Here is a 27287-nt window from a genome sequence, read left to right as displayed (position 1 = left end):
AGAAGACTCATTCAGAAAAAGGTCTTCTCAAGAAGAAAAATGAGTATAATTTATTAATATATTTTGAATTCCACTCTGACTAGATTTTCTTGTTCAGTTATTATGTTAACTATCTTCAGGAACATCTTTTATGAAAGTGTCTTCAATATTAGTGTAAGCATTATGAATACATTTAAACATAGTCATAACATTTTATTATCTAAAATAGCTATTAGTATAACTCAATAAAGACTAGTCTAGATCAAAGACTAAAATTATAGCTCACTTTAATCTTCAGACATTATCACTGAATTTATATATGATTTGGTTCCAATTTACATTTGGTAGAACAACTACAGTTTTCAAAATTCTCTTTTGACAACATCACAGGATTTATAAAAAATGTCTAACTACTTTTTTATCCTGCAGAAATCTTTACAATAATATCTCATATCTATGAGTTATATTTTAATATAATTATCCCATTATAATAAGTCAAATTTAAAAATACCTTTTACAACTTCCCATGAATTGTGATTTTCTCATCTTTCTTTCACTAGAAAAAAAAAAGCATGAAAAGAAACATATCATTAAGTTATATTATTTATACAACTGAATATTATCACTTCGTTGTACAAAATGAAAACTAAAGTTTTCTAGTTGCAGTTATTGCTAAAATTAATTTTAAGATCACACATGCCTTTCCTTAGAATCTTATCTAACACTAACTGTTCTTTTCAATATGTGTATATATTTTGGAGATCCTTAAATGATTCTATCTCAAGAATAATAAATGAGGATTATTTTTCACAATGCAGAGCTCAGTAGATACCCCTTCCCCAATGTAGATCAGGGTCTTTGATGACAATTTTAAATAGAGGGTCTTGCAAATGTTATCTCTTTCTCTTTTCCACTAATACATTGTCTGTCAACATATAGCTTACAAATGCCTTAAGAATAAGCTCTCTGTATTCAAAATTATTGTATTAATTAAATTAATTCTAGGTCTTAAATAGACCTAGAAGTTTCCCAAGCTTAGTAGGTACTGTACATGTTTATTGCTGCTGCTAATAAGAACATCAAAGTGGTTTTCTGCAACTTGCTTCAGTGTCATATTGCTCTGATACACTCTTAGGAAAATGATCAAACCTGCTCTACATATACTTTTAGAAATACCTTTGATTATGTCATCAACAGTGACAAAGAATTCATAATAATTGTAATAAAAGTAATATACAAACATTTACTGAGTGCATACTATAATTCTAGTAATGCGCTTAGGTTCTTTACATCTATTATTTGAAATGAACCACAATCTTGCTAGGGCGGTATTGTGAGCTCCACTTTACAAACTAAAACTGCTATTTGAAAAAGTGGAAAAAGAAAATGTTATAGAATGTAAAATTACATTTCATAGAAATACAATTCTCATATTTTAAGGAGACTCATAGTGTCAATTACAAAACTAATATCTCCTAAAATCTTATTTTCCAGCAAAACAATAAAATCCAGAAAGGATCTTTTGTTTTCTTTCAGTTCTTTGTTTCAGAAAGAGTGACAGGGAGAAATGGCCGGAGGACTGTCGCTGATCTCTTTTCCAATTTTCTTCTTTCTCAAAATGTATTCTTTTGTAGCCAGCCCAAGTGATTAGGCAACCACTTCCACCACTGTCACTGTAGGCTTTCCTGAATATTCCTTCCAGACGTTCCTCAGTTAAATTGCATCAACGACCTTCACTTTATTCTGAGAAAGTATCAACAGGTGCAGCTGAACTCTGATACTTAAAATTATGAATTATGAAATAAACCCAGAGCAGAACTAGAAAATTAACAGTGGTTTGGCCACGATGACATAATGGTGACAGAAGGGCTCAACTTGAGCAGTTTAGAAGGATCATTTTCCTAGACATTTGAAAAACAAAATACTTCCCTCTAATTTTTAAGCTGGGAAATAATCTCCAGCTAATTTATCAGAGGCACTCATCATCCAATTAGCCACCAAGTTAATTCTATTCTCCTTACAGAAACAATTATTTCAGAAAGATGTTAAAGATAATTCTTATTATTCAAATTAAAAAAACAAATTATGATCTTTCCCCAAACCTCTATCCCATGGCTCTAGTGAATGGCACCATGGTGCCTCCAAGTTATGCAAACAAGAAAAGTTGTCATCATTGTTTATGACATGTTCCTCTCCTTCACCACCTCTTCCCTGTATCCACTCATCAGCAAATCCTATGGATTTTATCTCTGAAATTTTTACCAAATCCATGTAAATTTTTCCATTTCCCCTCAACCTTAGTCTAAAGCTACCATTGTTTCTCATCTGGACTACTTCTAGAAACTTCTCAGGGACTTATTTATACTTTACTGTTGTATCATACTCAAATCACCACTGTTCTAGAAGTGATCTTTACAATGTAAAAGACACAGTCATGTACTCCTTTCTCACCAGTTGGTTTCCCATAGCTCTAAAATATTGATTCTTGACAGGGCCCTTCATAGAATATTTTGGAAATATGGATGCAAATATTTTATTTCTAGTCCATGGCAGACTGCATTTCCAAACAATGACACCATCCTTAATTCCATATACATTTCCTACAACATGACTTTGGCACGTATCCCATCAAGAAGTGAAAAAATTTTCCCTCTCTTTCAATCTAAGTGGCTTGGTGACCACAGAGTAAGTGATATTATGAGACTTCAAAAGTTAGTTCATAAAAGGTGATACCGCATCCACTTAGCTCTCTTGGAATGCTCTTGGTACCTAGCTACCATGTTTTGAGGAAGCCACAGCCACATAGAGAGGTCACTTGCCCATGTTCTGCTCAATAGTTCCAGCTGAAATCTCACCTTTCAGTCAAAATCAAGTACTAGATGTGTGTAAACGAACTTTCAGATTATTCAAATCCCCAGCTACTGAGTCATTCTTAACTCTCAAGTCTTTCTAATTGAGACCTCAGACGTTGTGGCTCTGAGATATGCTGTCACTGCTTTGCTCTTTCTGAATTCTTAATACCCAGAATTTGTGAGTGTAATAAAGTGGTTATTTTACGCTCCCAAATTTGGGGTTGTTTGTTATGCAGCAGTAGTAACTGGGACACTGCTTGAATTTATATGTTGAATTCCACATAATTTTATTATAAATTGTTTTTCTTTTATTTACTTTTCTTTTATATTACTGTTAGGGCATTATTGATTTTTTTAAAAAAATTATATGTCTAGGTAGCTGTATTAGTCAGTATTCTCCAGAGAAACAGAACCAATAGGATGTATTTATATCAATATCTGTATCTTTTTGTCTAGATTTATTTTAAGGAATTGGCTTATGTCATCATGGGAGTTGGAAGACCACAATCTTCAGGGCAGACCCAGGGAAGAGTTGACGTTTAGTCTTGAGTCCAATGGCAGTTTAGAGGCAGAAATCTTTCCTCTGCTGGGGACCTCACTTTTTTGTCTTAAGGTTTTCAACTGACTGGATGAGACCACCCACACTATGGAGGGTGATCTGCTTTACTCAGGATCTACTGATTTAAATGTCAATCACATCTAAAAAGGAATAAAAACCGTGCAAGCTGGAGAGTGTCAGGAGAATCTCCACTTTCTCTCTTTTTCTCTCTTGGTCCTGCCCTGAGGCCAGCCCCAGGTGTGGAACTGTACAGTCATGGCAGCTGTGGCAGAAGGCATGTGAATCCCCAATGGAAAATCCTTCTCTGGATAGAAGAAACTTAGAAAATAAGTCCCTATGCTGATTCTAAAATTTACATGGAAAGGGAAAAGAGCTAGAATTGCTCAAACCATTTTGAAAAAGAAGAAAAAAATGAGAGAACTCAGAAGTCTTGATTTTAAAATGTACTGTTAATCAACAGTAAGCAAGGCAGTGTGGTATTTGTGAAAGGATACATATTTTTACTGTGTGTAAGCTAAAAATAAATGGTAAAAAAGACAAAATGGTTATATGACAGCAATTTTATATGATGCAATCTAATATACCAAATATTGATTTAGCCAAATATTGTGACATCACTAGATTGGAAGACTAGCAGGAGGAGATACGTTTGTGTTGTAGGGGGTGAAGCTAAAGAGTTAAATCCTGATGTTGAATTGTAGATAGTCAATAGATAATTTCCTATATTAAAATATTAGGAAACATCATTTTAAAGTATGTTATTTGGAAATACTGAGACATCCAACAAAAGAAATGGTGGAGAATTGAAAATGGTTGTTTCTGTGCAGTGGGATTCTGGGGTAGAGAGACAGGCAAGAATTGTTGTTTGATAATACATTACATGTAAGATTTAGGGCATAGTTATATGTAATTGTTCTCTACTATACAATATAAAATAAGTAGGATTTAAAAGGGTAGAAACCATTCTGGACTAGGGAAAGATTGAGTGCAGAGACCAGCTCTATCTAAATAGGAGTTCTTCACCTGGAGATAACAGTGGGTCTAGTGAGTTCAGGGGACAGTAAAGACAATGAGCTGTTGCCAGCAGGGGACTGTGTTAGGAACAGTAGGGCAAGTAGTTGTGTCGACCCTGAATGCCAGGCTGGGAGCTTTGGACTTAGAAGTCTGGAGGTTTTGAGTCCAGATGAGAAGTAATTGCCTATACCTGTGTCACCTGGGACAAATTGCTTATCTTCCTGGATCTCAGTTTCATCACTGTAAAAATAAGTAAATTATCTTTAAGGGTCACTTCAGATTCTATGATAAAACTAAGGTTCCAGGATGGTTAATCTGTGGCAGTGAGAAAGGGGGAGACACAAGCAGGCAGTCTAAATTGGAGGCATTACAGTTACTTATTTTAGAGTCCCAGGAGAAAAAACAAGGTATTTATTTTGTGCAAGAAATGAAAGAATAGCAGTAATGTATAAGACAAAGTTTCTCAAACTCTTTGGTTTCAGGATTGTTAAAAATTTTTTTTTTAATTATTAAGGATCTCAAAGAACTTTTGTTTATTTGGGTTATATTGATCAATATTTACTGTATTAGAATAAAGCACAAATGTATACAATCTCATACAATTTTGCACTCCATTTCAGAGGGCCCCAGGGCTCCCTCATGGGTCATCATAGATTACAGGTTGAAAATCTCTAGTATATGAGTTTGAGGTTAGAATAAATGTGCAAGGCAAATCTGATTTTGCTAGAAAATTTTGGATTGGTTCTAGAAAAAAACTACCCAACATTGGTTTTATGTTGCTGAGCCAAAATAGTCTTTGGTCTAAATCATGTTGCTGGACTAGATGACCTTTAAAATCCCTTCAAACCTAAGATTATATTATTCTGTGATTCATCCTTACTGGCTAGTTAGACTGTTCTGATTTCATTGCTTTGTTTCACCACCCTTACTTCACTAGGGTTATATCCAACTGGCCTCATGTTTATTCCCCAGAAACTGCAGTCATAAATTTATCTTCCAATTTCCTTTGCTTAACTTGGAAAATGCCTAGTGAATTAAAAAGTCTATTTCCAGAGAATAAAAAGCAATGGCAAGTAGCTTATTTATTATACACATACATGCTTCTAATGACAAGGAACAAGAGAGGAAGTGTTTTTTGGCCAAAGCATTGCATTTTTACAATTCAGAATCATTTTTAGCTAGTAAATCCCATTATTCTTTCCTACACCACTTTTCCAACAGAAGAAGAGTTCCATTAAAAAAGAAGAAAACATCTTTATCCAAGCGTGTATACCAAAGGAAGAAGGTCTTCTCTGCTTGGGAAAGGCTACAGTACCATAAATCAGAATGCACAGATATTTTCAAAAATTCCAAGAGCAAATTGTGACCTTGAACATATCATGTATTTTCCAGGACTTCAGAAAAACTTTGGAGGCAGAGAGCCCACCAAACTTCAAATTTGTGGTTAAGTAACTTGAAACAGCCAGCTGATCATTAGAAAATGCAACCCCAAATAAGGATTCTCCAAATATAGACATGTTTCCAGAGAAAAAGTGCAGACTTTATTTTAAAATTTTAAGTTTATTATAGAGACAGAATCCAAATCTCTGAAGAGGCTGAGAGGCAGAGTTTGTAGGCTTGCTGGGAAGAAAATTAAATACATATAAATGAATAACAAACCTGATTCTCTGCCTAAATTTTATCAAAGTGAGATTTGGCTTAGCTTCAAGATTAACTCAACTAATTAGTGTGTTATTATGTTTCCAACTGCCTTTCTGCCTTGTCCTCCTTCCTACCTAGCTTGAAATTCCCGCCATGTGATAGTCCTGGTGAAATACCCCTTTGCCACCTAGACGGGAATGCTAGCCCTCTCCCATCAGTGCAGTGCAGGTCAGAGCTTTAGTGAGTGATGCCTTGTGTCTGAGAGTAACACACATACTCTAATGTTAGTAAGAAGAGAGAGTCACTGGCCTATATCCCTGAATCTCCCCTTCCACACACACCTCACCCCTTTCCCACAAAAAGCAAGCCTGAATGTTCCCAGGGACAGGAACAGGCCAAGGAGCATCCAGCACAGAGCCATCATCAATACCTGAGCAGTGGGGATGCCCAGGACAAATATCACCTGCCTTATATTTTTTCTATCACCACGGCAAGGGTGTAGGGGTGAGGGAGCCCAAGAATTAGTCTTTTTCCACAAGATAGTGAGCCCTGGGATGGTACATGAGAGAAGGAGATGTTTTCTCTCCGACCCGGTATCCGTGCTTTCTTCCTGAAGGGTGTTGCCAGGCTCCACTCCTAAGCAACGGCTGAATTGACAGGGATGAATAAAGCATATTAAAATCAAAAGAAGTGATGTACTCAAAAGTGCAAGCATAGTAGTTAGGAGTACCTTTCTCAGCCTGATTAACATTAATTAGCTCATCCTCTTAAATTAGGGACAATTCCTTCTCCCTCATAAAATAAATCTTCTGTGAAATCAAATATATAAAATGTTGAAAGAAGGTGTATCAAGGGGAACTCATGGATTGCTCATAAAGTAGAATAATCATTTTGGACAATTTGGCCTTCTCACGTGAGATGAAACATGCAAACAACCAGCAAGTCTATTCTAGAGGAAGTGTAGCAGGAGTGTTCCAAGGGCCACAGGCAAGAATGTTCAGAGCAGTTCTGTTCAGACACCTAAAAAACTGGAAACAACCCAAATGTTGGCAGGAATACATATAAACATGCTCTGGTCTAGTCATACAAAAGCCTAATATATAGCAGAAAATGTCGACAATCTCTATTCCACAGAACCACATGAATGAACCTTAGAAGCATACTGGTAACTGATAGAAAGGCAAGTTCCAGAACACTGTACAGTGGGCTTTGCCTATCTGCAGGTTTTGCATCCACAGATCCAACCAATCTTGGGTGGAAATTTTGGTTGAATCAGCAGATGCCAAACCTGCAGCTATGGAGGGCTGACTGTATACAGTATGATATCACTTTTATAAAACCCAGAAACTAAACATTATGTTGGTTAACCATACAGACATATGTGAAAGAATTATTTTAAAAAGTAAGGAAATGAAAAACAGATAATGTTGGATACTGGTTGACTTGTGGGGGGCTTGGGGAGACAGAAGTATAAGACTAGTAAAAAGCATCAGAGTAGAGGCCAATTATCAGTAATGTTGCAATTCTTGGATTGCAGATGCTTTTTAAATTAGAAGGAGATAAAGGAGAAAGAATTGAAGAGTTAACTTCTTTCATTTTTTTCCTGCCCCTAATCAAGGAAAAATCAGTAAATAGCTGAGAGTCCCAGAGAGAGACCGATGGTTGGAGAAGTTGTGCTCTTGAACTTCTTTCTGTCTTCAACACAATGCTTTCCTCACAGGAAGTGTCCGCAGTAAAGCTCACTATCAACTCCAAACATGAAGCTCTCATCCAACAGCACATGGGAGGCTTTTTGGCTGCCCTAAGCTGCCCCCAGAGAATCCACTCATTCTGTGTGCTTGTCGACTGTGTCATAGCTCAGCTTGAGTCTCCACAAGATAAGCTTTTCAAGGCAGAACATTTCCAGCTGTTGTGGTCAGACAGCAGCAGGTTCTTATCTGAGGACAGCAGGGCCATGTGGCACACTGCAGCCAGGGCAGTGTTGGAGAAGCCTGTGGTCCCTGTACACAGTAGCAAGGTCCAATGGACAGCAATTAGCACCAGGAGAATGAAGATGAACGGGACATATACATAACCTTCATAAAAATGTCACAGGGAAAAAGACTCACAAACCATATGGATCCATGCCGGGTCTCTCCCAGGGATGGCCTTTTATATTACACTAGTCCAAGTGATGGCTTTTAAAAAGAGATTTTTTTTCACTCCCATGTCTTTCTGACCAGCCCTACCAAAAGAAGTAAAGAAATAGGCTGTCTATGTGATGTTGGATGAAACAATCTTGACATTTTGTGGCTTTCTCCACTCCGAGTTTCTGGACCAGCATTCTCATCTGCATATGTTGGTAGCTAATTAGGTGGACAGCCTCCTCTGGTACTATTTTCCCTTTTATTTTTAGTGATGTTGTTCTGAACTTGTGGGTATTTCAGATATGTCCTCATCCATTTTCAAAAGGCCAATACTTAAAAGTTCGTTGTTCTTAGCAAAGAAACAAGCCCTCACCAGCTGATATAAGCAGAAAAAACGTATTCAAAAGAATTTTGTGTCACTTGCAAGATCACACAGATGGCTGGAGAATCAGTCCCAAGTTACAGGCAGGCACTAACAAGAAGACTGAGCAAAACTGTAGCCAAAATCCAGGCACAGTGATGGTCCAGAAGTCAGTACTGACACTGCTGGTGACCACAATATCATGGGGTGCTGGATACACTGGCTTTATTGTTGCTGCTGCCCTATATGCCCCATCCTTGGAAAGTGAGTGTGGGGCTGCTGACATTACAACTAGGAAGAAAAGTCATTTTGATTTTATCTATTTGAGACATCAACTTCTGATTCAAAATCTGGAACACCTAAAATGTGCCTCATGCCACTCGCGGTGTTTGGGATATATCACTGAAAGAACAAACAAATGCCTCCATCCTCTTAGAAATTATATTCAAGCAGAGGAGAGTGGAGTATCTTGAGACGAATCATAAACAATAAAGTAAAGGATCATGTAAATTGATGTTAGATGATAAAGTGCTTTAGGAAAACAAGGGTAGAGTAAGGGGGATAAAAAGGGTGGGCTGGGTGGGTGCTTGTAGGTGACAATTTTAAATGGAGTGTTTTGGGAGTCCTCATAAAAGAGTGACATTCCGGCAAAGACTGCAGGAGTAGAGGGTTGAGAGATCTTGTGGCCACTGTAAAAAATACAGTCTGGCACGTGGACCATGAATTTCAGAGGGGACAGTGAAGTGATTTGTGGAACTGGAGCAGTGGGAGAGGGAGACAGTACAGAGGGTTACGGGGAATAAAAGCAGAAGAAAAAAGGTTAACTGTGAGCCCAGGTGAGAGATAAAAACAGGAATAAAGGGTTAAATGAGAGTATTTCCAGGGTGAATTCAAGACAGAGAATGTGCATTAGGGGATTGGGAGCAGGGTGAGTACCAGCAGCTCCTTATCCATAGAGGTAAGGAAATTTGGGGTAGCTGGGTCATAGTCTCAGGTTGTAGGTCCTTTCAGCTCCTGAAAATGATGGTAGAAGATTTGGGTGGAGGAGTGGTCACAGATTCAGTGCACTTATTGGAGGAGACAGAGTCTTATACTAGATGTTTGGACTTTGCCTTGATATCTGTTAATGGAATGCTATAAACTGAATGTTTGTGTCCATCCAATATTTGTATTTTGAATCCTAATGCCCAATGTGATGGTGTTTGGAGGTGAGGCTTTGGGGAGTGATTAGTTCATGAGGGTGGATCTCTCATGAATGGGATTAGTGCCCTTATAAAAGAGGCCTCAGAGAGATGGCCATCTATGAACCAGGAAGCAGGCTCTCATCAGACACCAAATATGCCGGCACCAAGATTTGGCACTTCCCAGCATTCAGAACTGTGAGAAATAAATTTTTGTTTTTTATAATCCACCCAGTTTTTATCATAACAGTAGTTTATAGTTTATATTATAACAATAGTATTTTGTTATAGCAGCCTAAATGGACTAGGACAATAGTAGAGATTTTTGGAGAAGCTCTCAGTGTGTGGGCCCTCTCTTGACTCTTAATGATGGGATAGAAAGTCTAGGTGATTCTTGTGGAGTTATCTGATTGGCCACACTTAGGTCGGGTGCCTAGCCCTATCCACAAAGGAACCTGGCAAATAAAATATCTGACCCATATGATGGGAGGAAAATGTCAGTTCCACCTTATAATATAAACCCAGTTAATAAATGTAGAAAGAAACAAGGGAATAAAAACTCACCATTTGGCAATCACCACAGTAATAATTGTTGCAGGAAGATGCACTGATTGACCGCTGGAAAACTTGAGGAGAAACAGGATATTTACATAGACTCAAACTGTCTCTCCCAAGATACTTATCAATTGAAAAAGGGAAAATAGTAACTACAGTGGAGAATCCCAGCAGATATCACTTAAGCAAGTGTTCAAAGGTTGATATCACCAGTAGTAGGATATATTGAAAACATATACCCCCTGTTTCAAAGATACATTGAGGACAAAATATTATTTCTGCAGTATTTTTGCCAAAAACTGCATAATTTCAATCTAATTGTTGGAAAACATCAGACAAACCACAAAATAACTGACCAGTACTCATCAAAATTGTCAGGGTCATGAAAAAAATGGAAAGAATGAGGAACTGTCATAGATTGCAGAAGACTAAGGAGACAAAACTAAATGCAGTGTGATATCCAGAATAAGATCTTGAAACAAACAAAAAATGACATTAGAAGAAAAACTGATGAAATTAGAATAAAGTTTGTAGGTTAGTTTGGTAGTATTGTACCAATGTTAATTTCCTTGCATTGATAATAGTACTATAGTTACATAAGTTGTTAACATAAGGAGGTGAATTATCTGTACTATTCTTGCAACTTTCTGTAAGTCAAAAGTTATTCACAAATAAAAAGCTGGAAAAAAGAAAATATGTAATTAAAAGACATTCCACGGTGTGAGAGAAAATAGTTCAACAAATATAATGATCAAAAGACTCATATCCAGAGTAATTTGTGAGTCAATCACAAAATAAATAAATAAATAAAAAACAACAGACAACCCAATAGAAAAATAGGCAAGAGACTTCAACACATACTTTACAAAAGAGGATGTCAAAAATTCCAGTGAACATGTAAAAAGGTGTTCAACTTCATGAATCACCAAAGCAATGTAAATTAATAACACAATGAATACAATATTAACCTACCAGAATTGCTAATGTTAAAGAGATAACACAGTCAAGTATGGGTCAGGATGCAGAGCTGCTGTGACTCTCATATACTCGTAGCTAGAATGAAAATAGGTACAAACACCTAAGAACTTTTTGGCATTCTCTACTAGAGTTACATATATATATATATATATATATATATATATATATATATATATATATCCTTTGACCTAACAATTTTACTTCTAGATATATATCCATTAGAAATGAGACAATGTGTTTACCAAAAGATATGTCATAGCCTACAAGTAAAATCTATTCAAAAGTTCATCAACAGTAGAATGGATAAAGTATGGTAATCATATAATGAAATATTATATAGCTATGATAATGAATGAGAAGTGAAACAACATGAATGAATCTCACAAGCATAAAATTGAGCAAGAGAAGCCAGACTCACAAAAACATGTACTATGATGTCATTCATATGAAAGTCAAAACAAGCGAACCTAATCTATGATTTTAAAACTTACAATAGGGAATTTATTTGGAGAGGAGAATGCGAGTAGTAATTGGAATGTGTAGGATGGGGAGTTCTGGGAATTTGATAAGGTTCTATTTCTTGATCTGGGTGGTCTCATGGGTATGTTCAATTGGTGATCAATAAACAAGCTGTACTCTTAGAATTTTTGCACTTTGATGTATGTATGGTAGATTTCAATAAAAAAATTTAAACCTTTTTTCTTTGATAGAAAAAGTGTATTATTTAGAAATGGAGATATGGTTATTTGCAGATATCCTCTCCCCCCTTTTCGTTCAGGATGGGATTATAAGCATTCTTTCCCATATCGATACACTTCTGTCTCTAATTTCTTATTTATGAGAAATTCTCTGTCTCTTTTATTTCCTTTTGTTTATTGTTTTCTTTCATATGTCTCAGGTTGATACTAATGTGGAACACAGGGTCTTTTCTTTGATTTCTTTCCAAAACATTACCAGAAAGCCAACGTAGGTCATAGACTTTTACTTATTTTAGGGGGCAAATAGGGCAAGGCAGGAGGCTTATGCAGAAGATCATATGGTTTAAATATAAACTTCTTAACCTTAAAAGTCATTGCCATTATCCTTATCCTTTCCTCCCCCTCCACAATCTCCTGCTGGAAAAGTTTAACTGCTTACTTCCTCTTCCTGGATTCCCATCCCCATCATGTTTCTTCTCTTCCCCAATCTAATGTTTGTTATTGGTGGTTTTTTTTCCTTTCTAGCTAGTTTATTGAAATCTCCCATATAATTTTCTTTAAAATCACTTTATTTCATGCATAAATTTTACTGGCAATATTCTGAAAGCTAATTTCCCATATCAAAGATGTCTCATCAGATTAGCCAAGCCAAAATAGTCCTCCCCACTAGGATATGAGTTTGTTACTCTTCTCTAGGCAGAGTCCTGCTGCTGATCCTTAAACTGATAATCATTCTTCACTTTTCTTGATCCTTACACTGTATTTACTCACAGTTATTTTCCTAACCATGTAGGTCCTGGTGCACTGCCCATGTTAATATCATATCTTTTTTTCATTGAGATATAATTGACATATAACTTTATATTAGTTTCAAGTGTTGTTGTACAACACTTTATCTTTTAATTTAAGAATAGAGGCAGCACAGGGCCATACAGCAGCTCAAAACAACAGAACTGGTTTACTGTTCTTTTGTGTCATTTTTCTCTGAGGACTAATTTATTTCTGGAAGACATTGTCATCCTCTTATAATTTATTGCCAAACCAATATTTTCATGCATATTCATTTATTTTTTACCTTGTTACACAACCATTACATTTGTAGTTGCCTGATGGGCATTATTACTTGGAAGTCTGGTTATTACAACACTTTTATTATATCTAAAACCCAATTAATATATTCTGTCTATCCATGGCACTGGACCGCAATATTGATTATGTCATGCTAACTGCAGAGGATGAACAGATAGTGGCAAGTGCATTGAATGCCCATTAAGACTGATGAATGGCACAGGAGAGACAATAAACTCTCAAAAGTTTTAGAAGGCCTATCATATTGAAGAAGTTTTAATGGGTCCAATGATCTGGGTTATCCTTAAACAACCTTTCTAAGGACACGTTGTTATTTATTGCAGCCTTCTTCATTAAGAAAGAATCTCAATCACTTTGTTGAAACTAGCACAATATTGTAAATCAACTATACTCCAATAAAATTAAAATTTAAAAAAAGGAAAGAAGCTCACTTCACCCCAAAGAGATTGTAAGTAAGAAATTTTGTAGGTTTGGCTATCATGCATTTCTTATGTGAACCCCTAGGTATGAAGCTAGAAACATTCAGCTTCCAGAAAGAGATGGGGTCATTATTAGCCTCCAGTTTACTAAGAATACTGTGAAGTTCTAGTGGTCCACCTCAACCCAGTTTACTCCTCAGAGAACCCTCAAGAAATTGTTTTTGTAGTTGCATTACATAAGAAATTATATCTATAGCCAAAACTAAATTCTATGCTCACTTTATCAACATTATAAAACCATTTCTCCTGTGTTTGACAAGCATAATATCAATAAGTCAATCTTAGCGTTTTAACAGTAAAACCTTGTCTCTTTTTTTGTTGGGTCTGAAAGTGATAGCACATCATCTATAATGTACTCTGAACCAAGAATGCCCTCTTATAAAAGTCCTCAGTTTGTTTTTCCTCTGTAGAACAATATCCCTATAAACTGTAGAGAATCCATTGTTAAAACATGAAATCTGTCTTTGATAATTTTAGCTATACTAAGTAATAAAGTAACTTTGGTTCAAATGTAAGAGAAACATCTCTATCCTTCTTTTATTTCTGTCTGTCCTGTTAAAGAAAGGTTTAAGAATTAATTTAGGAATTCATCAACTTTAAATAATGAAGGAGATGAGTGTTTAGGTACCAATAATTTCCAAATCTGTCTTGAATATGTCAGCATTTGATAAGAAGAAAGAATGATGAAGTTATTAATAATTCTGCTTTACTCTTACCCCAAATTGTTTTAAGCCAAGACAATATATCTGGATTTAAATTATGTTGGTCTAAGAGAAAGATAGCACCTAAAGAATAATTGGAATATCCAGTGGAAAAACTTTTTTTTTCTTTTGTCCAGTGGAAGAATCTTGACTCTATAATCTCTCTACACCACACCTGAGCCTGCCCTTAAAAAAAGAAAAAAAAAAAAACTATCAAAGATTTCTCCTCACGTTCCCATTCTTTCCCCCAGCCCCACCTAGAAAAGATGTGAAGAAATTGCTTCACTTAAAAATTCAATCTAACCTAAATGTGATTAAGTCTGTTGTTATTTTTGTTTAGTCACAAAAATGTAAATCAAATTTTCACTTGGAAATGAAACTGATAATTTGAAATGGTAGACCAATATGAATTAGTCTGAAAGATTTTTAGATGAAAAGGAAAGAACTTTTGCAAGTATAGGAGGATGAGAAACAGAAAATTACATCATTTATATGAAAGAAAAATAGTTTATCTCTTATATGATTAATGTAAAAATTAAATGTGAAATTTGAATCCTAAGTCAACTGAGTAAGCCATCACATCTAGGCCAACTATATTTCTAGATAAAAAAGCAAGATAATGATTTTTTATATCAATCCTATTGTGAGAGGTAGCCCAAAAGGGATTGGTATTCCTAGAATATATTAATAGTTTACAGAGATTATAAAGAGCAATTTATATCCAAACTATCCCCAATAAATCTACACCATGTGGTCAGTGCATCTAAAAAAGAAAATTTCGACACCACTGATAAATTTTTAAAACACACAAAAACCAGAAATGAAAATAATGAGCATATAAGACTAAATATTTGTTAACATTTTGCCATATTTAATAGATTTGTGAACATTATTCCCACACATATGCTGTACTTTTACTGCACACTTATTCAGTCATAAACAATACATATTTTTTATCTTTAAAATGTTATGCAACTGACATCATACTGTATGTATTCTTTCTATAACTTCTTTCCTTTCAGTATTATGTTCTGGAGATTTTTTCATATTGAACGCTAGTTTTAATGGCTGAGAAGTTTCCATTGCATGTCTTTTTTAGTTTAGTTTAGCTTGTTTGTTTTTTATTTTAACAATCAGTGTTGCAATGAATATCCCAGTACATGTGTCTTTATGCACGTGTGTTAGAACAGCTGGGTTACAGGGTATAAAACTTTAATTTTATTAGCTGTAGAGAGGCAGTGCATCATACAGTAGGTATGTTGTTTGTGTGAGTTCAAGTCTTGACTCTGTCGTTTACTCTGTGTGTACCCTTACCATATTTGACTCTGTTTCTTGATCTCTAAAATCATGATAGTAGAAGTAACTGCCTATGACAGACTGCCTGTTGTACTCCAGTATCCATTATCTCCTTTGTCCATAGCAGAGTTTCAGGTGCCCAGATAAAGGCTACATTTCTCAGCATTCTTCCAGCTAGATGTGAACATGTGACTACATTCTGGTTAATGGGGTGTGAGTGAAAGTGATGTACACTCCTGCATGTGTTTGTCTGCCTTTCCCCACTTCCTGCTATCTAGAAATGGTGAGAGAGAGAGAATGGTATGTGTGTGTGTGAGAGAGAGAGAGAGAGTCCTTATTCCTAGAGATGGAATCTCCATCTTGAAATCTTGAACCTGGTAGAGTTGCCCTGTTAGCCATCTACTGCTGGACTGTTATAAGGAGGATAAATAGATGTCTTATTTAACCACTGGGTGTTTATTAATCACTTTTTTACAGCAGTCCAGTTCAGACTCTAAAAATACACCATTTATGACATTGTCATAGTAAATACAACAGTGCTTAGAACAGTGCTCAACGAGTATATCAATTATTTTGTTATCATTCCAACAATTGCCGAATTGCTCTCTAAGGTGCTTCACTAATTTATAAACTTACAAGCAGTGCATAAGTCTTCACACTTCATTGCATTTTTTATATTGCTGCAATTTGATGGATGTAAATTACTTTTTATTAATTCATATTTTCTTATTAAGATTTTTTAAAATGAAGAGCAACAAACATTTAGAAAAGTGCACAAATCATTAATATACAGCTTAATGAGCATTTATAAAGTGAGAATACATGTATTATCAGAATCAAGAATATCAGACCTCCTTTTTCCTCCTCCCAGTTACTACCACCATCCTCCTTAAAGGTAAACACTACCCTAAATTTTAATCACATAAATGTTATGGGCAAAATTGTACCCCCCCCACAACTTCTAACCCCCAGTACCTCAAATGAGACTGTATTTGGAAATAGAGTCTTTAAAGAGTAATTAGGTTAAAAAGAGGTCATCGGGGTAGACCCTAATCCAACATGACTGGTGTTCTTATAAGGAGAGGAGATTAGGACACAGATGGGTACAAAGGGAAGACAATGTGAAAATATAAGGAGAAGATGGTCTTCTACAAACCAAGAGAAACGTCTCAAAAGAAACCAACCCTGCCAATCTTGAATTTCTAGCCTCCAGCACTGTGAGAAAATAAATGTCTGCTGTTTTAGACATCCAGTTTGCAGTGCTTCATAATGGCAGCCCCCCAAAAACTAGTAAAGTAGATTAGTTTCATTCAGATTGATTTAGTATCAGAATCACTATCGGATTCAGAATCTTTTGTGTTAGATCTGTTCACTAAAGATATTTTCTTGAGATTTACTGCATTGTTGAACATGGTGGTAGTTTGTCCATCTTGTTGGTCTATGGCATTCCATTATGTGTGTGTAAAAATTTATTGCTCCATTTATGTTGATAAGCATTTGAGTCATTTCCAGTGTTTGGCTGCTATAAAGAGTGTTGCTTTGAAGATTCTTGTACAACTTGTTCATATTGGTGAGCACATGTTCATTTTTCTTGGGTATTGATCTAGGAATGGAATTGTTGCATCATGGTAAGTGCATTTGTTCAATTCTAGTAGATTCACACAAAAATTTTTCTAAAGTAACTTCACCAGTCTACACTCTCAACAGCAGTACATTCCAGTTGCTCCACATTCTTTTGGCATGAGGTATTTTTTATTTTGGTTACTCTGATGTGTAATAATTTCATTGTAAATTTAATATGTATTTCCTTAACTACTAATGAGACTGAGCACTTGCTTTATGGACTAGCATATGGCCAATTTTATACTTGAAAAGAATGTGTATTCCACGTTTGTGCAGTGTCCTCTATTATTTCAAGTCAGTTAAACTGGTTACTCATGCTGCTGAAATCTTCCATATCCCCATCAATCTTTGTAATAAAATGCCCCAATGATTGTGGATTTGTCAATTTCTTCTCTACATTCTGTCAGTTAATTGATTTACATATTTTGAGCCTTTATGAATTGTTATATATGCCTACTAGATTGGATCTTTTATCATTTTGAAATATTCTTTTTTATCTCTAATAGTGATTTTTTCAGTAAAGCGTACTTCTAATATTAGTACAGTTATATAAATTTTATTTTGGCTAATATTTGCATATGTATCTTTTTTCATTCTTTTTAGAAAAAAATTACTTTCAACATTTCTACATTCTTACATTTAAGATGCATCTTTTGTGTGTCATAAATGACTGACTTTAAAAAACATCCAGGGACTTCCCTGGTGGCACAGTGGTTAAGAAACCGCCTGCCAGTGCAGGGGACATGGGTTCGAGCCCTGGTCCAGGATGATCCCACATGCCGCGGAGCAACTGAGCCCGTGCACCACAACTGCTGAGCTTGTGCTCTAGAGCCCACATGCCACAACTACTGAGCCCATGTGCCACAACTGTTGAAGCCTGTGTGCCTAGAGCCTGTGTTCCACAACAAGAGAAGCCATTGCAATAAGAAGCCCACGCACCGCAAGGAAGAGTAGCCACCGCTCGCCGCAACTAGAGAAAGCCTGTATGCAGCAATGGAGGCCCAACGCAGCCAAAAATAAATAAATAAATAAATACCAAAAAAAAAAACCCCATCCAATTCGATAAACTTTGTCTTTTAATCACAGTGTTCAGACTACTTAACATTTAATTAAATAGCTGTTATATTTGGGTTTAAATCTACCATCTTATTATTTATTTTCTATATGTTTTTCTTTTGCCCTTTCTTGTTTTCTTTTAGATTAATCAAGTATTTTTTATTATTCCATACTTACCCTCTATTACTTTGTTATTCATTATTATACTATCTTTAGCTGATTAGACTAAAGACTAAAACATGAACACTTGATTTGTTACACTTTAATACAAACTGTTACTTTTGCCACTTCCCCAGTAATGCATATATTCTTTTCCCATCTTTCATTGTTATGTATTTTACATCTTCAAATATTTAAACCACACAATGTATTAGACAATATTTTAGACATTCATTCAGATGTATTAAAATAATTATCCTTTTTTTGTTCTTTATTTTTTCCTGCTTTTCTATGCAAGTTTTCTACCTAAAGAACTTAATAAAAATTTTATTATATATATATATTTTTATTGTGGGTCTCCAGGTCACTAACCCTCAGTTTTTGTATATCTGAATATATACTTATTTTACCTTAAATTTTTTTTTTTTTTTTTTTTTTTTTTGCGGTACGCGGGCCTCTCACTGTTGTGGCCTCTCCTGTTGCAGAGCACGGGTTCCGGACGCGCAGGCTCAGTGGCCATGGTTCACGGGCCCAGCCGCTCCATGGCACGTGGGATCCTCCTGCACGAACCCACATCCCCCGCATCGGCAGGCGGTCTCTCAACCACTGTGCCACTAAGGAAGCCCCTACCTTAAATTTTGATGGATATTTTTGCTGTGTATACAATTCTAGATTAGCAGGTAGTTTATTCCAGTATTTAAAAACTATTACTTTCTTCTAGTTTCTAATGTTTGTGTTGCATATTTAGCCATTAGTCTGTTTCTTGCTTTTTTGAGGGTAACATTTTCTCTCTGGATGCATCTGATATTTTCTCTGTATTTGTATTTGTATGTTTGAATCTTTTGTGTGTCAGTAGTTTTATTGTGATGTGTATCTGTGTGGACTTGCTTTGTATTTATCTCTTTTGTGGTTCATAAAATTTATTGAGTCTGTAGCTTGATATTTTCTACACATTTATGGAAATTCTTAGTCATATTCTTCAAATATTGTTTTGTCCCACTTTATCTCTTCTCTCCTTTTACACATATTATGTATTTATTACATGCTAGACTTTTCATCATGTCCAGTATGTTTCTTGTAATATATTCTATACTTTTCCTCTTTTTTAGTCACTATGTTTCATTCAAGCTATTACCTGCCAACCTGTCTTCCAGTGCCCTAATTCTCTCGTTAACAATACCCAGCCTTCTGTTAAACCAATCCACTGAGTTCTTAATTTGGGTTTTTATATTTTTCCAAGCTAGAATTTTTATTTGATTCTTTTCTCTGGACTCTAGTTCTCTGCTAAAAGTCTCTATCTTGTCCTGTACTTTTTTTTTTGATCATATTAACCATAATTATTTTTAATTCTGTGTCTGATAACTCTAATATTTGGATCTCCTATGGATCTGTTTTTATTTTACCAAATTTTTTCCTTTTTGTTCTAAGTAATTTGATTCTGTTTCTGGTGTGACTGGTTGTTTTAAATGGATGTTGTCATTGTATATGAAAACGTTTAAAGATAATCTGACACTCATGATAATATTACTTTCCTACAGAGAGTACTAAATTTTGCTTCTGGTAGACAGACAATTAGAATAGAAGGAGGTCATCCTAATCTATTTTGGGTTGAACTAATTCCAGATATTTTTCACTAATAGTCTATTTCCAGTTTCCTTAGTCCAAAGCGTAGCCTTTCTGAAGTTTCAGCTGAATGTCTGGGACATTTTACCATGATCTTCTATGGTAAGCCCTGTATTAATTTTTTGTCTCCCCAGCCTTTGTGACTGCTGGAAACTCTGAAGTTTCTTAATCTCTTAGGTACCAGTTTTTGTTTTGTTTTTGGCATCTTGGCTGAAAGTTACAGACTGGCAAATATTGACAAATATTTCAACGGGGCAGGCAACAGTGAATATTGAGCTTACTTCTCCGTTATTCCTTTCTCTTTGGAATTTTGGCTTCTCAAGTCCTAACTATTTTGATGGCTCTCTGAAGTCTTACAACAGATTTAAAAAATTTTCCAGATATTTTTTGTTGTTTTATATTACAAGATTTAGTCTTATGCAAGTTAGGCAGCTATACCCAGATGCACACATCCTTTGACTGTTATTTTAATTTGCATATCCATTTATTATAGTGGGGTTGGGGAGGTCTTTATATATTTACTGATCATTGTGTTTTCTTCTCTGTGAATCCTTTGTCCAATTTTTATTAGGTTGTTTTTTGGTTGCTTACACATGAAGAACTCCAGATACTATTTTGGGGAAAAGAAGCTATAATATGTCTGCAAATAACTTCCTCTACTCTGTGACTTGTCTCAATTTTTTTATGTTACCTTTTGTCACACAGAAATTTTCAATGCTAATAGATAAATTTCAAACATTTTTTCCTTTATAGTTTGTGGGTTTTGTGTCTGGTTTAATAAATTTTTCTAAGTCCTGATGTTATAAAGATATCCTCTTAGGATTCTCCTAAAAGTCTTTCAGTTTTATTTTCATATTGAGGCCTTTAATTTACCAAGCATTTACTTTTTCTGTGTTGTATTATGTAGGAATAGCCACATGTTCTAGCACCATGTATCAAATGCCAACCACTTCCCAACTGTCTGGTAATGTCACTGTTAGTGTTTTAGGTAAGATTAATTTTAGTATTTTTAATGTATTAATGTCATTAATTTCTTTTTTATATTCACATAACTACTTAAGGACAGTAATCACATCTCATGGCTCTTTGACTCTCCCAAACTTTTTAACTTTTACAAAAATTAAGTATAATGAAACATTGTTAATAGATACATTGATCTAAACTGATTCATGCTATATGTTGATAAACAACATAGATCTTTTTACCTAGCACAAAATGTGCACCCATGATTTCTGTTGGATATTGCGACATGTGCAAGAAAATATTTACTTGTGGTGACTCTAAAATAGAGCTCTAGAAAAATATTATTAGTATTAGCTGAGATTTATTGGTTACTGATTATGTGCTTGGAAATATTCTAAAAACTATGTTAACTATATATGTGTTAACTTTATATATTTAACACATTTCTAAGAAAACTGTGACTTAGGAAATACTATTATCAGCATTTTTCAGATGAGAAAACTGAAGCACACTGTAGCAAATTTTTACTCAAGTTTATAAAGATAGGCAATGCAGAATCATTTTATTTAATCCACTTCATTTTAACTTGAAAAATAAATGAAGTATTGCTATTGTATAACTTTCAGGTAAACAATAAATTGTGAAAATATTTCTAAATAAATATATATATTTTTCTGTGATATATGTCCACATTTATATTTCATTTTATGAATACAGTTATCATAATCATCAATAATAATTTATTGGAAAAGTACCAATTTGTGGCATTGTACAAGGTGTTAAAATTAACTGGAATTTTCTTGAATCTGCATAAAATGTTTGGTATGTTTGACTTTCACTGCTCTTTACTTGATAATGGCTGCATTTCAAGGGATAATGCACTTTATGTGCTGCTCTGGTGGTTAAAAACACATTTCACATAAATGGAATAAAGAACATTTAATGAACTAAGCTCTATGCATGTGAAAGCCAACAGAAATATTTGAAATGGTGTTTATTTTATAGCCCAGAAACTGTATTTTAAATGCTAGTATATGTTTATATGACAGTTCTATTAAATATAAAAGAGTCCCATTACAAGGGAAGTCCTTTACATAGACTTTTTATGTGGTCTAAATAGCATACCCAGCCCTGCAACTCCTCATGTGAGACATTTTTAGAACCTTATTTATGTTAAAGCCATAACAAACTAGCAACTAGAAAACTATATTGGGCACAAACGGCTAATAAAAAGAGATTGTTGAAAATACTTCTTAATAGCAACTTAGGAAGAATCCTGATGAAACAAAGTCAAGGCTCAGTGTCTCTGGAAACCTGCCACCTCAGTAATCACAGACCACAGGTACTCCCCCTTTTCCATCTTCATTGCTTTCTTGGCTGGAAATTAAACAGCCAATGAACTTTAAGATTGGTATTTGCCCTACTTTTCATCCGAGTGCCTACTGAGCCAGAGGTGTTCTGGAAAAAATCCTAGGATCATTATTCCTCCCTGTGCTGATTATTTACTAGATGATTCCTCTGAGAAGTAGGGCAGATACTCCAAAACTGGTCAAAGGGGGAAGAATGGCAGCCTGTGTGCACACATGAATCTGCATGTGTGTGCAAATGTGTGCATGTGTTTTCTATATGTAAGGTCTGGACACTTGAAATCTGGATCACTTCTCAGCTGAACTGCTGTGTTTAGACAAGCTAGCTAAAACGAACAGGTCAAACCCTTTATTTATAGAGTAAAAACTATTTGATCTGGGGTAGATATCAACTCTACAGTCAAACATGTGGGCCAAAGTCATTTTTATTGCTACTTTGTGCAGAATTCTGAAATGGTTCCTGTGGTAATCCATGTGAGCAAAGGAAAAGTTCCCACAGAAAAGTGGGCCAATCAAGTGTGAAATGTTGCTTGGATCACTAAAAAGCCAGTATGTGTTTATATAATTGAAAGTGTAAAGCAATGGAAGGAGAATGACTTTAATTTCGGAACTGCAGGAATCTCCTCATGAATTTTGCTCACCCAAGCGCTGGAGGTACACTGCTAGGGCAGTAGCTGAGGCAGGCACCAAACCAACGCTCTCTCTATGAAATATATAAAGATGCTGTACTCTGGAATATAGTTTGAAAACTACTCACCTATTGTAGTTATCTATGACATAAGATGAATTGTTCAAAACCCATCAATTTTTGGAGTTGACTGCCTCCTTCAGGTCAGTGACATTTGTCTCTCACCCAGTGAGGAAATTTGCTCCCCAACACCCTTGATGGAGGGGCTCCAGTCTGTTTCTGAACTCACAGTGTTGGGAAGCTCAAGACCTCAAAATCTGTCCAGATTTACTTGTAAGGAAATTTTTTTACAAGACATTTCCCAACCCATGTGTACTTAATTTATGTAATCATGTCACTTAAATGAAAATGGCCACCCAAGAACAGCTGGCTTATCTTAGAAGTTTCCCACTGCCATTCTTGGAATTTCCCTTTGGAATAGGGAAAAATTATACATATATACATACATATATATATTGAATATATATATAGCTCTATATATCTAACATATATAAAAATGTATTTTCAACCTGTGTCATCCTGCTCAGCTTCTGAGCCTTTGTTGTGCTGAGTGGAGGAATGTGCCTTAAAGAGAATATCTTGAAGCTATTCTAGGGCCCTAAATAAAGTATGTTTGGACTTAGAATATGAGTCAAGTTAATGAAATTAAAGTGCTTTCTGATTTTCTTATTCTCCATTCACATTTTCATTCTCTTTTAATCAAGTTGATTCTTCCTATTTGCAGACTGTTCTCCTTGATAGGGTTCTTCTAATAATACAGCTTCTGGATATGGTATAACAAGATATTGATATATGAATAACATCAATTTGTATGTGTCCATTTTTTTCTAAATTTTATTTCTGATTAAGTGTACTAGCACCATAACTTTGGAGGGAAATATTGGGACTTTTGAAGGTTTTAAGATATCTGATTCTACTGGAATATTTAAGACAACTTTGAAAACAAAAAATAAATTTAGAGGAATAACACTGTATGTTATTAAGACTTATTATAAAGTTATAGAAATTAAAACAGTGTGGCATTGGTCATAAGACAGAGAAATAAAAGAGTAAAATAAAATACTTTACAAAATGATCTACATATAATAGACAACTGATTTTCAACACAAGTTCAAAGGTAATTCAATGGTGAAAAAAATAGTCTTTTCAATAAAAGTGCTTAGAAATTGGATATCCATATGGAAAAAAATGGATGAATAAACAAAAATTTGATTCATACATAACATTATATGCACAGGTTAACTCAAAAATAGGTTACAAACTAAATGTAAGATGTAAGACTATACATCTTCTAAAAGAAAACATAGGAGAAAACGTTTATGATCTTGGGTTAGGTAAAGATTTCTTAGATGCAACACCAAAAGCATAATTCATAAAAGAACAAATTAATAAATGAACTTAATAAAAATTGTTCTTTGAAAAACCAAGACTAGGAGAAAATCTTTGCCAAGTACCACTCTGATAAAAAACTAGTATCTCGCACATGTAAAAAATTCTCATAACTCAACAATATGTAAACAAATAATCCATACTTTTAAAAAGTGGGCAACTGGGTTTCCTTGGTGGCACAGTGGTTGAGAGTCCACCTGCCAATGCAGGGGACACAGGTTTGTGCCCCAGTCCGGGAAGATCCCACATGCCGTGGAGCGGCTAGGCCTGTGATCCATGGCCGCTGAGCCTGTGCATCTGGAGCCTGTGCTCCGCAACGGGAGAGGCCACAACAGTGACAGGCCTGCATACCGCAAAAAAAAAAAATAAATAAATAATAAAAAGTGGGCAACAGTTTTGAACAGACACTTCATCTAAGAAGATATAAGAATGGCAAATAAGCACAAGAAAAGAAGTTCAATATTATTAGAGAAATGCAAATTAAAGCTACAATGCAATAAGGCAGAGATTCTTTGCAGAAAGTCACTGTGGCTTCCTGTTTCAGTACTCTTTCTATGGAACCTAGCTGGCCTGCCACTTAGGGCCAGCGCTCTGACACCTCCTCACAGATCCCACAGACCACCTCTAGGAGCCCACTGCCTGCCGTGGTGGCCAGTTCCCCCTTGCAGGTTTACCAGAATGACTGCCAGGACTCAGAGGTCACCATTAACTGCCAGATCAAGCAGGAGCTCTACATCTCCTATATCTACCTGTCCATGCACCTCTTACTACTTTGACTGTGATGATGTGGCTTTAAAGAACTTTGCCAAATGTTTTCTTCACCACTCTCATAAGGAGAGAGAACATGCTGGAAACTGATGAAGCTACAAGAACCAAGTAGATACCCAAAACTCCCATCAGGATATCAAGAAACCAAACTGAGACCACTGGGAGAGTGAGTTGAATGCAATGGAATGTATGTTACACTTGAAAAAAAAAGTGTGAGTCAGTCAGTACTGGAACTGCATAGACTGGCATTGACAAAAACAGACCTACTTGTGTGATTTCATCTGGACATATGACCTGAATGAGCAGGTGAAATCCATTAACGAACTGGGTGACCACTGTAATCAACTTGCATAAGATGGGGGCCCTGCAACCTGACACTACAGAGCCTGTCTTTGACAAGCACACCCTGGAAGAGAGTGACCCTTAGGGCTAAGCCTTAAGTTGGCTTCTCCATAGCCATGGGGGTGACCTCTTTGGTCACCAAGACAGTGCATGCATTTGGGTTTACCTTTACCTTTTCTATAAGTTGCACCAAAGCACCAACTTAAGTTCTTCCATTTGTAGCATTCTTTCAAATAAAATAATTAGGTACAGCACACCCCCCAAAAAAACTACAACAAAATAACACTGCATTGCATACTTATTAAATGGCTAAAATTTTCAAAGCTGATCATACAAAGTGTTGATGAGGAAGTGGAACTCTTACTGGTAGAGATGTAAAATGGTAAAACAGCTTTGGAAAATAGGCAATTTCTTAAAATGTTAAACATACACCTATCATCTGACCTAGCAATTCCACTAGATCCTACCTAAGAGAAATGAAAATACACGACCATATAGAGACTTGTACACAAATGCTCATAGGAGCTTTATTTATAATAGCCAAATTTCCATTAATAGGTATGCATAAACTAAGTGATGTGGTTCACCCATTCAATGGAATGCTACTCAATAATAAAAATGGATGAAATATTTATCCATGTTACAGCAGGAAAGAGTTTCAGAATAATTATGCTGAGTGAAGGAAGTCAGAAAAAAAAATCCTGTATGATTCCATTTTTATAAACTTCTGAAAACTGCAAACTAATGTATTCTGACAGCAAACAGATCAGAGGTTGCCAGGAGAAAGAGGGTTAGGAGGTCCTGAAGGAAGGGATTATGAAGAAGTGCAAGGAAACTTCTGAGAGTGATAAATATGTTCATTACCTTGCAGGGGTTGTTCAAATTCTATACTTTAAATATGTGCAGTTTATGTACATCAACTATGCCTCAATAAAGCTATTTTAAAAATCTCTGAATGGCGTAAACTTAGCACAGGTTTATCTTTAAATAGATTGTTTATTATTTTTCTTTTTTTATCTGTTTTCTTTTTATTAAATTCATTTTTATTGGAGTACAGTTGATTTACAATGTTGTGTTAGTTTCTGCTGTACAGCAAAGTGAATCAGTTATACTTATACATATATCTACTCTTTTTAAGATTCTTTTCCCATATAGGTCATTACAGAGTATTGAGTAGAGTTTCTAGCTATACAGTAGGTTCTTTTCTTTTTTTTTTTTAACTTTTTATGTTCTATTGGAGTATAGTTGATTAACAATGTTGTGTTAATTACAGGTGTACTGCAAAGTGATTCAGTTATATATATATATACATGTATCTATTCTTTTCCAATTTTTTTTCCCACTTAGGCTGTTACATAATATTGAGCAGCATTCCCATGTTATACAGTAGATCCTTGTTTGTTATTAGTTGACATATAAATACATCTTTTAAATGAGCCTTTAAAATGTTAGCCTAGCAGAGGTGAGAACACTGTAAGTAGCAGTGACTGTTTCCCTTGTTTTCTTTGGGCTCTTGCCCTCATCCCTTTGGGCATCTTGCTGCTCTCTAGCTCCTAGGTCCAAGGTCATGCAGGGTTGCTACTGCTATTGGCTTGCTCTTTCACTGCTCATCTTTTTCTCTCGAACATATGTTTCTCAGACTTAGATTCTCATAAGATCCTTTAAGAAAAGATATGTGTAAAATTGGTAAACACCCTTCTTTCATTTCCTCCTTTAAAAAAACACATTAGTTCCTAAATTAAATAACATTGTTTTTTGTCTTTTGGTTATGTTTTGGGGTTTTTTTTTTGGGGGGGGTGG

The 27287-nt window shown here is 35.4% G+C and overlaps 1 pseudogene across 1 annotated transcript; it reads left to right on the top strand.

The window, feature by feature from the left end:
- The first annotated feature begins 7750 nt into the window (after window positions 1-7750).
- LOC308625898 (ferritin heavy chain-like) lies at window positions 7751-25572 on the top strand (annotated as a pseudogene). Its single transcript has 2 exons — window positions 7751-8047; window positions 24959-25572. The product of its transcript is annotated as a ferritin heavy chain-like (transcript).
- Window positions 25573-27287: the final 1715 nt, after the last annotated feature.

Source organism: Mesoplodon bidens (genome assembly GCF_964165515.1).
Source record: "Mesoplodon bidens genome assembly, chromosome: 12".
Taxonomy (NCBI): domain Eukaryota; kingdom Metazoa; phylum Chordata; class Mammalia; order Artiodactyla; family Ziphiidae; genus Mesoplodon; species Mesoplodon bidens.
This window is presented reverse-complemented; position numbering and strand designations above follow the sequence as displayed.